The 11324-nt window shown below is 41.1% G+C and overlaps 1 pseudogene; it reads left to right on the top strand.

The window, feature by feature from the left end:
• Positions 1 to 567: 567 nt before the first annotated feature.
• LOC101990292 lies at positions 568 to 1198 on the top strand (annotated as a pseudogene).
• Positions 1199 to 11324: the final 10126 nt, after the last annotated feature.

Raw genomic sequence — 11324 nt, 5'->3', positions numbered from 1 at the left:
ATGTGAGAGGGTGAGAGTGGTCCTCCCTCTCCTCCAGATGTGGGAGGGAATCTTACAGTGACCCCCCTCCCTTCCGGGGAAGATCAACAGCTTTGACCTAGGCTTTCTGACATACCTCAGAGGAGAACAGCAGGCCAAGAGGGACCTTCCTGTTTCTGCCTGATGCTCAAATGCCAAGATGCTGTATTTTAGAAGAGCATGTACTGAACCCCATGTTACCAGGAAAGATAGAAAGGAAGTCAGAGACTGGGGTCTTCTCTCCAGACGCATACACAAGATAAAATTCAAGCTACATATGAACTTGTATTTTCATCTGGCTCAGATTTACATGCAAGGAGCTAGAACACCTTTGGAGGGAAGGAGGTAGGATATAAAAGAATACAAAAGACACAGAGTTTGGAGTAGAGGTGATAGGTTCAAATCCCAGTTCACTTCTTCCAAGAAATGAATCTTGACATCTAAATCAGTTCGATTCCAAAAGCTGTTTATTGTACTCTAAGTCATTTTCTTAGTTAAAAACAAACTTAAGAGGACAGAATCACATTTAAGAACAATTTGTCGACTTCCTCTTCCTGTAAGCGGCCAGAGGTGACCCGTGAAGATGGTTCGCTACTCTCTTGACCCTGAAAACCCTACAAAATCATGCAAATTGAGAGGATCAAACCTTCGGGTTCACTTTAAGAACACCCGTGAAACGGCCCAGGCCATCAAGGGTATGCATATCTGAAAAGCCACCAAGTATCTGAAAGATGTCACTTTGAAGAAGCAGTGTGTGCCATTCCGACGGTACAATGGTGGAGTTGGTTGGTGCGCCCAGGCCAAACAGTGGGGCTGGACACAGGGTCGGTGGCCAAAAAAGAGTGCAGAATTTTTGCTGCACATGCTGAAAAATGCAGAGAGCAATGCTGAACTGAAGGGTTTAGATGTGGATTCTCTGGTCATTGAGTACATCGAGGTGAACAAAGCACCTAAGATGCACCGACGAACTTACAGAGCTCATGGCCGGATTATCCCGTACATGAGCTCCCCCTGCCACATCGAGATGATCCTCACTGAAAAGGAACAGATTGTTCCAAAGCCAGAAGAGGAGGTTGCACAGAAGAAAAATATATCCCAGAAGAAACTGAAGAAACAAAAACTTATGGCACGGGAATAAATTCAACATGAAATAAATGCAGATAAAAGTAAAAAAAAAAAATTGTCAATATCTACAAAGATTTAAAATATATGTACTCCATGCCCAAATAATATTCCTAGGCATAAACTAAGATGCTTACATTAGGAGGGACATAGGATTGTTTGCCACAATATTGTTTGTGTCTCCCTTCCAAAACTGAGATGAGGTTGGATCAATGAATGGTTCAGTACCTAAAAGCAGTTGCCCTTCCAGAGGACCTACATTTGGTTCCCAGTACCCAGGTGTGATGACTCACAACTATCTACAACTCCAGCTCCAAGAGATCTGACTCACTCTGGCTTCCATGGGCGCACACGCACGTCATACACTCACGTAGATATACACACATAGCTTTAAATAAAAATAAAGTGATAAAAATCTAAAACAACCTAATTACTCATGAAAAAAATGAAACAATGTACTCACTGAGATATATTCGCATATTATAACATCATATAGCATATTTATAAAATGAGGAAAATATAGCTATAGATGTTTACATGGATGTCTCTTACAACACTGAGTGTAGCGTCACATGAAAAAGTTGTATGGGCAATGTCATTCCATAAATACATGGTTTAAAGGTTTGGCTGTGCATTGCTTTAGAAAATATAAATGCATCATAAAATCCTGAGTTCAAATGAGGACCAAGTTCAGAAAGCAATTACCTCCGGGACAGACATGGAGCTAGGCATTCCAACACTTCAACTGCAGTGGCTTTATTTATTAAATATGACAGCAGGACATTTGTCTGCAGCATTATTCTTTATACTTTCCATACCTTAACCATTACCCAATCTCCTACTTTTCCAGAAAAACTACCTATATACATATAAGTATATGCACAGAAGATTTTCATAAGATATTAAAAATAAACTATTGGCAAGCTTGCCCTTGAGAAATCAATTGAGGACACGAGGTAGAAGAAAGCTATTCAGCTCTCATCATTGTATGGCTTCAATATATGCTGTGTGAAAATGTCATTTTCAAAATAATAATAATTGTACTAACAACACAGAAAAGTCAAGTTACTTGATAATGCTACCACATGACTTTTATGATAATGGTGGCCTCACCCAATGCCATGTGTATTTAAGCAATTAATGAGCTCAGCTTCCTCTCTTGGGGGATGAGATGTTAGCTCTGTAGCTCACAGATGTCATAAACCCAAAGTACATCAGCATTGCCTTTCATTCTGTGTAATATTTTTGCCTCCATAAAACCCCATGGATGTAATCTTACGAGCTGTCAGAGTAGTGGAAGAAATAGCCTCAGTACATTATTCTCTGATGGTCTCGGTATAAAAATTTTGGCTGTGAAATGAAGCCTACTACCATTTCAAATTCAGCTCAAACCAATTCAACCACTATTTATGGAAACCCTACCTGTTGGAGACTAAGGTAGAAATAGGAATAAGAAGCCAGTTCCTGACCTCAAGAGTAGAAACTCCTATTCTAATGAGGTCCAGTTGGCCTTGCTTTGTCCCCGGAACTAATCATCTAAACTTCTGGGGTTGGAAACAGCTAGCAATTACCCTCGCTTATCTTTCTAGCTCCCTTGGACCTGTCCATGAACAGCAAGTACCTTCCAGTGTTAGCTCTATTGTTTTCAAGGTATGAGAAAAGGCCCTACACTGAGCAGATGTGCACAGTGATTAGTATTGCAATCAAATAAATCTTGCAACCAAGTTGATCTGGCACCCATTTGATGATATGCATAATCACTATCATGCAGCCTGGTAATTAAAGATAATTGGTAAATAATTCATGTAAATTACTGTAATTGATATAGCTCTGCAGTTAAGCCAAGCATTTTTAGGGTCAGCTGAGTGGAGTAAGAAGAAGTTAGTTGGCCCAACTGAACCGCCCCCCCCCCCGGATCGGATAACATGGAGGATCTCAAGTCTTTTCTTGCCCTGTGGGGCCTCCCATTGTTTTGTGCCTCCAGAAAGCCCTAAGCTGCCAGCTGAGCCTACCCCCATGGGTCCCCAGCTCTGCCGCCTCCTGGCTTTACAAGTGCACTTGGTTTTTTTCTGTTACAGAGAACAAGGTTAGCTCAGACCCCAGGCTTTGGACTGGAAGCTTGGAAGAAGCCTGATTCCTCCCTCCAGCAGGGAAGGTGCCAGAAGCCCTTTTCAATGAGCTGTGCCTTTCTTTCAACGCTCCCTTCTGAAAGCCAGATCTACTCCGGGGGAAAACAACAAGAGACGTGATTCAGAAAAGCCTGCTGCTGCCTAAAGCTTCTCCCCTGAAATTCTCCTCATTAGTGGGGCTCGCAGACTAGTGCCCTGGGAATGCCAAATGAGGCCCCAGGCATCTGCCCACAGGGTACTTGTGTCTACTTGGCTTAGCTTCCCTTCCTAGCTAAGCATAGAACAGCCGTGAAGGTTTGGTAGGTTTCCCGCTTATGAATCATGGGTGAGAAATCATTCTGGAGAGAAGAAATGCAGCCAAAACAGGACTCAAGATGGGGTGCAGTGTTCACCGGGTAACCTTGAGCGAGCCGCAAAGAGCCCGACTGTAGATAAGGAACTAAAATACACAAGGACTAGTGCTTCTTAGAAGAACGGACTGGGATACACAGGCAGGGAGTGACGAAGGCTGGTTTCCATCTTCGCTCTTCAGCGAGGGTTTATCTCCCTTCTCAGCTAGCTGTGCAACCAAAGTCGCAGTGTATGCTGCTTGCTAACGTAAGGAAGAGACTCAACAGGCTTGTGTGCCAGCAGTCGGGGGTGAACACAAAACCTTCAGAACTACCCTAATTTTTGTCTTATTATCTCAGGTTTAGCAAAGTTCTCCATCTGGATCAACCATCCATGTCTATGCACTGAGTTCTAAGAATATAGTTCAGGTGCCCAGGAACACTGAGCTTTGTTATTGATGATGTCTAGAGAGGTCTTAGAAAGCGGTGGGGGGGGGGGAGATAGAGGCTAGTGAAGAGAATTCTGATGACTTAAGCGCTAGATGACAAGAACAAATGTCCCTCTAGAAGGCGTCAGAATATAGTCCTAGGGCCTCAAAAGTAAAGGCAGTAATAGATTTGCATAGAGCTCCCAGAGTTCCTAAAGAACATTCTTCAAAACACTGGGGGCGGGTACAGCAAATAAATTTGATGATCTCTGTTTTTAGTAAATGTAGATACATTTTCATATTAAGGGGCTTCTCAAGAGCCTTTGATATGGAAACAAAAAGTATAACTAGATGCATATAGATACTCAGTATATTTTCTTCTGGTCTTAAAAAGGCAGGCTTACCTTCCTTGACTCAGGGGAGAATTGTGGCAAAACCAGTCGGATTTCATCTTCAGATAAGACATACGGAAGAGAGAGTTTAGGGGTTATTAGGGCAGAAACAATATCCCTATTCCTAACAGAGCCAAGTCTTTAACAGGAGAATCTCAACTTCACCAAAACCCACCCACAGAGGGCATAGGTTGGGCTTTTGAGCATCTCCACAGCAGGACCTGTGGGCGGCATCTCCCACTGACCCCGTGCTCTGTAAGCCCACAGAGTCTTGACACAATCCTCCTGGGGAAGAAGACTGGAAGGGACTTAAGTATGTCCAAATGTGAATTTCCCATTGACCTGGAAGGATGGCAGAGTATAGAAAATTAGGGAAAGAAAGATGTGCCTGTACAACCAAATTTGTGCACTGAAATTCGTATGTGTTGAATAGATTCATCCACGGAGTCCATTTTGCTGATTATCTCATGACACTAGCTTTCCCAGGCTACACATAAGGAGACACTGGGGCAGGTTAGCCCAGCTCATCAGAGCCACCCTCCGATCAACGTCTTGACTCAGGAACTATTGCCTCCTGCCATTTTCAGGATAGAATTGGAAGAGGAGTGGATGGGAGGGTCAGAGGAGGGAGCTGGGGAGAGAGGAGGGAGAGAAAACTGCAGCCAGGGTGTAAAATAAATAAATAGATCTAAAATTTTAAAAAAAAGAAAAGAAATGAGAAAATAACAAAAAGAAAAAACTTTTAAAAAATCATAACTAGGTGTCATTTTCTGAGAATCGAAAGAATGGTACTCAACTTCATATAGAAAAGCAAAAAACCCAGGATAGACAAAACAATCCTGTACAATAAAAGAATTTGTGGAGGCATCACAATCCCTGACTTCAAACTCTACTACAGAGCTACAGTACTGAAAACATCCTGGTATTGGCACAAGAACAGACAGGAGGACCAATGGAACCAAATAGAAGACCCAGATATCAGTCCACACATCTTCAAACACCTGATTTTTGACAAAGAAGCAAAAAATATCAAATTGAAAAAAGAAAGCATATTTAACAAGTGGTGCTGGAATAACTAGATATTAACATGTAGAATAAAAATAGGCCCATATCTATCACCATGCACCAAACTCAAGTCCAAATGGATCAAAGACCTCAACATAAAGCCACAACACTGAACCTTATAGAAGAGAGAGTGGAAAGTACACTTGAACGAATTGGCACAGGGAACCACTTCCTAAATATAACCCCAGCAGCACAGACACTGAAACAATTAAAAAATGGGACATCCTGAAACGGAAAAGCTTCTGCAAAGCAAAGGACACGGTCAACAAGACAAAATGACAGCCTACAGAATGGGAAAAAAAATCTTCACTAACTCCACATCAGACAGAGGTATGATCTCCAAAATATTCAAAGAACTCACGAAATTGGTCACCAAAAGAGCACATAATCTAATAAGAAAAAAATGGAGTACAGACCTAAATAGAGAACTATCGACAGAAGAATCTAAAATGGCTAAAAGATACTTAAGGAAATGATCAACATGCTTAGTCATCAGAGAAATGCAAATCAAAACAACTTTGAGATTCCATCTTACACCTATAAGAATGGACAAGATCAAAAACATTGATGACAACTTATGCTGGAGAGGTTATGGAGAAAAGGGAACACTTATGCATTGCTGGTGGGAATGCAAGCTGGTGCAGCCCTTTGGATTCAGTGTGGGGATTTCTCAGAAAATTAGGAAACAACCTTCCTCAAGACCCAGCAATACCACTTTTGTGTTTATATCCAAAGGATGCTCAGTTGTGCCACAAGGACATGTGCTCAACTATGTTCATAGCAGTGTTGTTTGTCATAGCCAGAACCTGGAAACAACCTAAATGCCTCTCGACTGAAGAATGGATTAAAAAATGTGATACATTTACACAATGGAGTACTACACAGCAGAAAAAAATAATGACAGTTTGAATTTTGCAGGAAAATGGATGGAGCTAGAAAATACCATTTTGAGTGAGGTAACCCAGACACAGAAAGACAATTATCACTCATAGGTGGTTTTTAAACATAAGCAAAGAAAACCAGCCTACAAACCCAACCCCAGAGAATTTAGACAACAGTGAGGACACTAAGAGAGACTTACATAGATCTAATCTACATGGGAAGTAGAAAGTAGAAAAAGACAAGATCTCCTGAGTAAATTAGGAGCATGGGGACCTTGGGGGAGAATTGAAGGGAGGAGGAGAGAGGCAGGGAGGGGAGCAGAGAAAAAAGTAGAGCTCAATAAAAAAGTAGAGCTCATTTGCTGAGACAAACGAGAGGAGCCCATCTCCCTGGAGCACAGGGCAGGTGTGATGCTTTGCTAATTCATTCTTTAAAAATATCTCTAAAAGCTGGGCGGTGGTGGCGCACGCCTTTAATCCCAGCACTCGGGAGGCAGAGACAGGCAGATCTCTGTGAGTTCGAGACCAGCCTGGTCTACAAGAGCTAGTTCCAGGACAGGCTCCAAAAACCACAGAGAAACTCTGTCTCTAAAAGCCAAAAAAAAATCACTAAAAGAAAAAGTATTGCTCACGGTAGTACTGCAAAATCAGTATTACTGTTAGAATGGGTTCTTACAGTGACCATTCCTTCTACTCTGAATTTTCCTGTAAATAAAGTTTCTAGAACAAAGGGGGGGGAGAACTATTGCCACTACTAAAAAGCTGAAATGCCTGTGTCCATACAGAAGAAAATAGCCAGAATGTCCTCTGTTAGTACCCAGAACACCCGGAGAACTGTGAACCTGGTGAGGAAATGTGTTTAGAGGATCAGTGTTATTCAAAATCCCATTCTTTAACAATGGTTTGGAAGCCTAAAGGACAGCTAAATATTTCAACAAAAATCCTAGTGAATACGAAGAGATGCACACTAGAAGAGAAGATGCACTGGAAAGGAAGAAAGGATGTACACTATAGGGGGAAGTAACACACACTGGGTGGGGGGTGTTACACACCGAAAGGAAGGAAGGATATACATGAAGAAGTCTTCTAGGTCCAAAACTGCCCTAGCAGCTCACTGAATTAGCTTCTCTCAAGTCAATGAGCACAGTTCAAAAACAAGCCCACTGAGGAAATGTTCTGGGGTCTCAGCTCTCTCATTTGTGATCACGGAAAGAGTAAATTCTGATGGCCATGACTGACTGCAAAGTATCAAGCTATTTGTTCATTTCAGTATAGCCAAAATATTGAGCAAACCCAAGTCCCCATCGATTAATGAATAAAGAAAATGCGTCCTAGCCACTCAGTGGGATTCTGAATAGAACTGAATAATCTTTCTAAAGAAGAAAATTCAGTCCCTTGAACTAGCATGGATGAACCTCAAGGACACTGGGCAAAATGAAATGAAAAATACAAGCACTATATGATCTCACTTAAACTACAGAGTGCTTTAAAAAATGAACCTCGAGCAGAAAATAGAGTGGTGCTTGTCAGAAGTTGAAAGGGTGTGAGGAAGTGGGGAGATGTTACTCAAAGAAAATCAAGTTTCAGTTAGGAAGAATTTGATATCTATTATAGCATGGCAACTATAGTTAATAATAATCTATTGTACATTTCAAAGCTGCTATGAGTAGATTTAAAATATTCTCACCCACCTAAAACAAGTATTTGAAGTGATGGATATGTTAATTGGCTTCATTTAGTCAGTCCATGTTGTTATACATATGATGGGGGAGAGTCTTCTGGCTTGTGTTAATTTCATTGGTTAAATAAAGAGACTGCCTTGGCCCTTTAATAGGACATAAAGTTAGGTAGGCAGAGTAAACAGAACAGAATGCTGGGAGAAAGAAGCTGAGTCAGACAGTCGCCATGATTCTCCCACTCCAGACAGATGCAGGTTAAGATCTTCCCTGGTAAGACACCTCGTGGTGTTACAGGAATATTAGAAATGGGTTAGATCGATATGTAAGAGCTAGCCAATAAGAGGCTGGAACTAATGGGCCAGGCAGTGTTTAAAAGAATACAGTATCCGTGTAATTATTTCGGGTAAAGCTAGCCTTGCGGGTGGCCGGGTGCCAGGAATGCAGCCCCACTGCTCCTATTACAACATACATATATCAAAACAGCACATTGTATTCTATAAATATCTATATACAATGATAATGTATCAAATTACACATATTTTAATGTGATAAACTGCATAAAGTATTTAGCAGAAATACTATAGTAAAATATGTGATGGTGGCAGTGGCAAAAATAGAAGCAATAATGGAAGCATATGTAACAAAAAGTAGAAAAGAAGACATGACTGATAATAGAAACATAGATAAATAGATGATGATGATGATGATATTGGGTAGATGAATAAATCAATACAGAGAGAGATGATAGATAGATAGATAGATAGATAGATAGATAGATAGATAGATAGATAGATAGATAGATAGATAGATAGATAGTCTTGGTCACTTTTCTTTTTCTGTGAAGCTATCATAACCAACACAATTTATAGAATAGTTTATTGAAACTTACAGTTTCAGAGGGTGAATTTATGACCATCAAGGTTGGGGAGCATGGCATCCAGTTGACAGGCCTGGTGCTAGAACAGTAGCTAAGAGCTTACATCCTTATCCACAAGTAGGAGACAAAGAGCGAGCTTTTGAAATGGTGAATGACACATCTCCTCCAATAGAGCCACACCTCCTCCAACAAAGCCACACCTCCTAATCCTTCCCAAACAGTTTCACCAACTGGGGATCATGCATTCAAATATATGAGCCTGCAGAAGCTTATGTCATTCAAACCAGCACAGATAGACAGACATGCAGATAGGAAAAAAAAAGATAAAAGGGGAAAACTCTTGCTGCCAAGTCTCTACAGGATATGTGTTGAAGTTGAGGAATAACCAGACACACAGGAAGAGAGAAAAGATATCTGGGCTGGCTCAAAGTACAGAAGGAAGAATGTACAATTAAACTGATCCTTCCAAGAAGCATTGCAGGGTGTTAGACTAGTATTACTAATATCTTCAGATATTATCACTCATTGCTCAGAAATAAAATTTTTCCTTGGGCATATAGAAAATGCAAATGAAAGAAAGATTTAAATAGAATGAATGTATACCTTTTAAAAAGTCATCACAAGCCTACCCACACTCTGTGCAAGCATTCCTGGAGCAATGAATGGCTACACAGAAGCTGCTTCCGGCATCTATTTCTTGTTCTACAATCTTTCAAAGGCACAGCAATGTCTCATTCTTTTCCAGACTTTTCAGAGTCCCTGGGACCTTCAGGGTCAGCAGAGTGTGAGTTGTGAGAGGCAAGAATACAGTCAGCATGGCGTGGCCCAGCAGCCAGTGTTGGCTCAAACTTCAGGAGTCTGACTCCAAGTTACTTTAGGCATATTTTAAAACAGCACAATCTGATGAAAAATATTCTTATGAGGACTAACTCAATCCCTTGTGCACAACAAAGCTTATCTAAATCTCTTTGAGAAATAATGAATGCTATGTACAGATAAGACATGACATCAAAACTCTTTGTAAAATATATGTGACACCTTCCCTTGGGTAGGTTATGTAGATTGAGAAAAATAAGTTTACAGGAATAATCTTGAAGAAGATCTGGTGCAGGAAGGACTTCAGTCACACAGACTGTGCACATACCCACTTCAGCCTTCTTGCTGAAAACAGGTCTTACATCCCTTCCCTTAAATGAATTCTGTGTGCTCAACCTTCTAGGTTCCCCTACTATATGTCTATGAGCACAAAGATCTCCATACCCACTACACAGATTCAAACAAAAACATGACTTCATGGTCCCAACTGGGTGTGCTCTTCATTTTTAAACATCCTGATGATGTGGGATGTCCTTCTATGTATGTGTGGCTTTTATTTGCTAATAAATAAAGCTGCTTTGGCCTGTGGTAGGGCAGAATATAGTCAAGCTGGAAGAGATATATAGAAAAAGAGTAGGCAGAGTCAGGGTGATGCCATGTAACTGCCAAAGGAGACCGATTCCCAGATCCTTATCCATAAGTCTCGTGCCAATATACAGGTTAATAGAAATGAGTTCATTTAAGATGTAAAAGTTATTTAATAAGAAGCCTGAGCTAATAGGCCAAGCAATGTTGCAATTAATATAGTGTCTATGTGATTATTCGGGTCTGAGCAGCCATGAAATAAACAAACAGTCTCTGGTTACAAAATGGCACCCAACATTTACATAAAACCTGAGAAGGTTTAGAAAGAAGTTCTAAAAAAAAAAAAAAAGAGTTAAACACAACTTCTTGGTAACAGCATATTTTCAGATAGGCTCTGTTTGCTGGAGGCAAGCAGAGGTGTGGCTCCTTTAAGAGGCTTCCTCACGCAACTTTAGCAACAAAAACTGCAGCTTCTTAAAGGGAAGGCTTCCCGGTTTATGCTGGCAGCATAAATTCTTGCTCTTTGGGGAGATCCTGCACTTTAATAGGGTTTTAGAGCAGCATACTGCAAGCTACTTGGTGGCAACATGGGCCAACTGTTTCCCAGAGTTGAGGTGGTGAGCATGGCTCCCAGCCAGTGGTCCCAGAACTGGTGGTGAACTACCTCCACCATGTTAAAAGGCCAAGAGAGGCAGAGCCAGTATCCAGGGCTGCCACAATCACACTGCTTACCATTTTAAAATGTTCCTTGTCAAAAAGGGATTCCAGATACACAATAGGACAGATTCAAACATAAAAGACCTCTAAAAAAGATACAGTGTGCTTAAAATATATATATATAGACTTGGGAGAGACGGAAAAAAAGAGTATAGACAGTTGTAAAAAGAAATAAATAGGCCGGGCGGTGGTGGCGCACGCCTTTAATCCCAGCACTCGGGAGGCAGAGACAGGCGGATCTCTGTGAGTTTGAGGCCAGCCCGGTCTACAAGAGCTAGTTCCAGGA

This window comes from Microtus ochrogaster, unplaced genomic scaffold (assembly GCF_000317375.1).
Source record: "Microtus ochrogaster isolate Prairie Vole_2 unplaced genomic scaffold, MicOch1.0 UNK11, whole genome shotgun sequence".
Classification (NCBI taxonomy): Eukaryota; Metazoa; Chordata; class Mammalia; order Rodentia; family Cricetidae; genus Microtus; species Microtus ochrogaster.
Note: the sequence above shows the minus strand (reverse complement) of the source record. Positions and strands in the feature narration are given on the sequence as shown.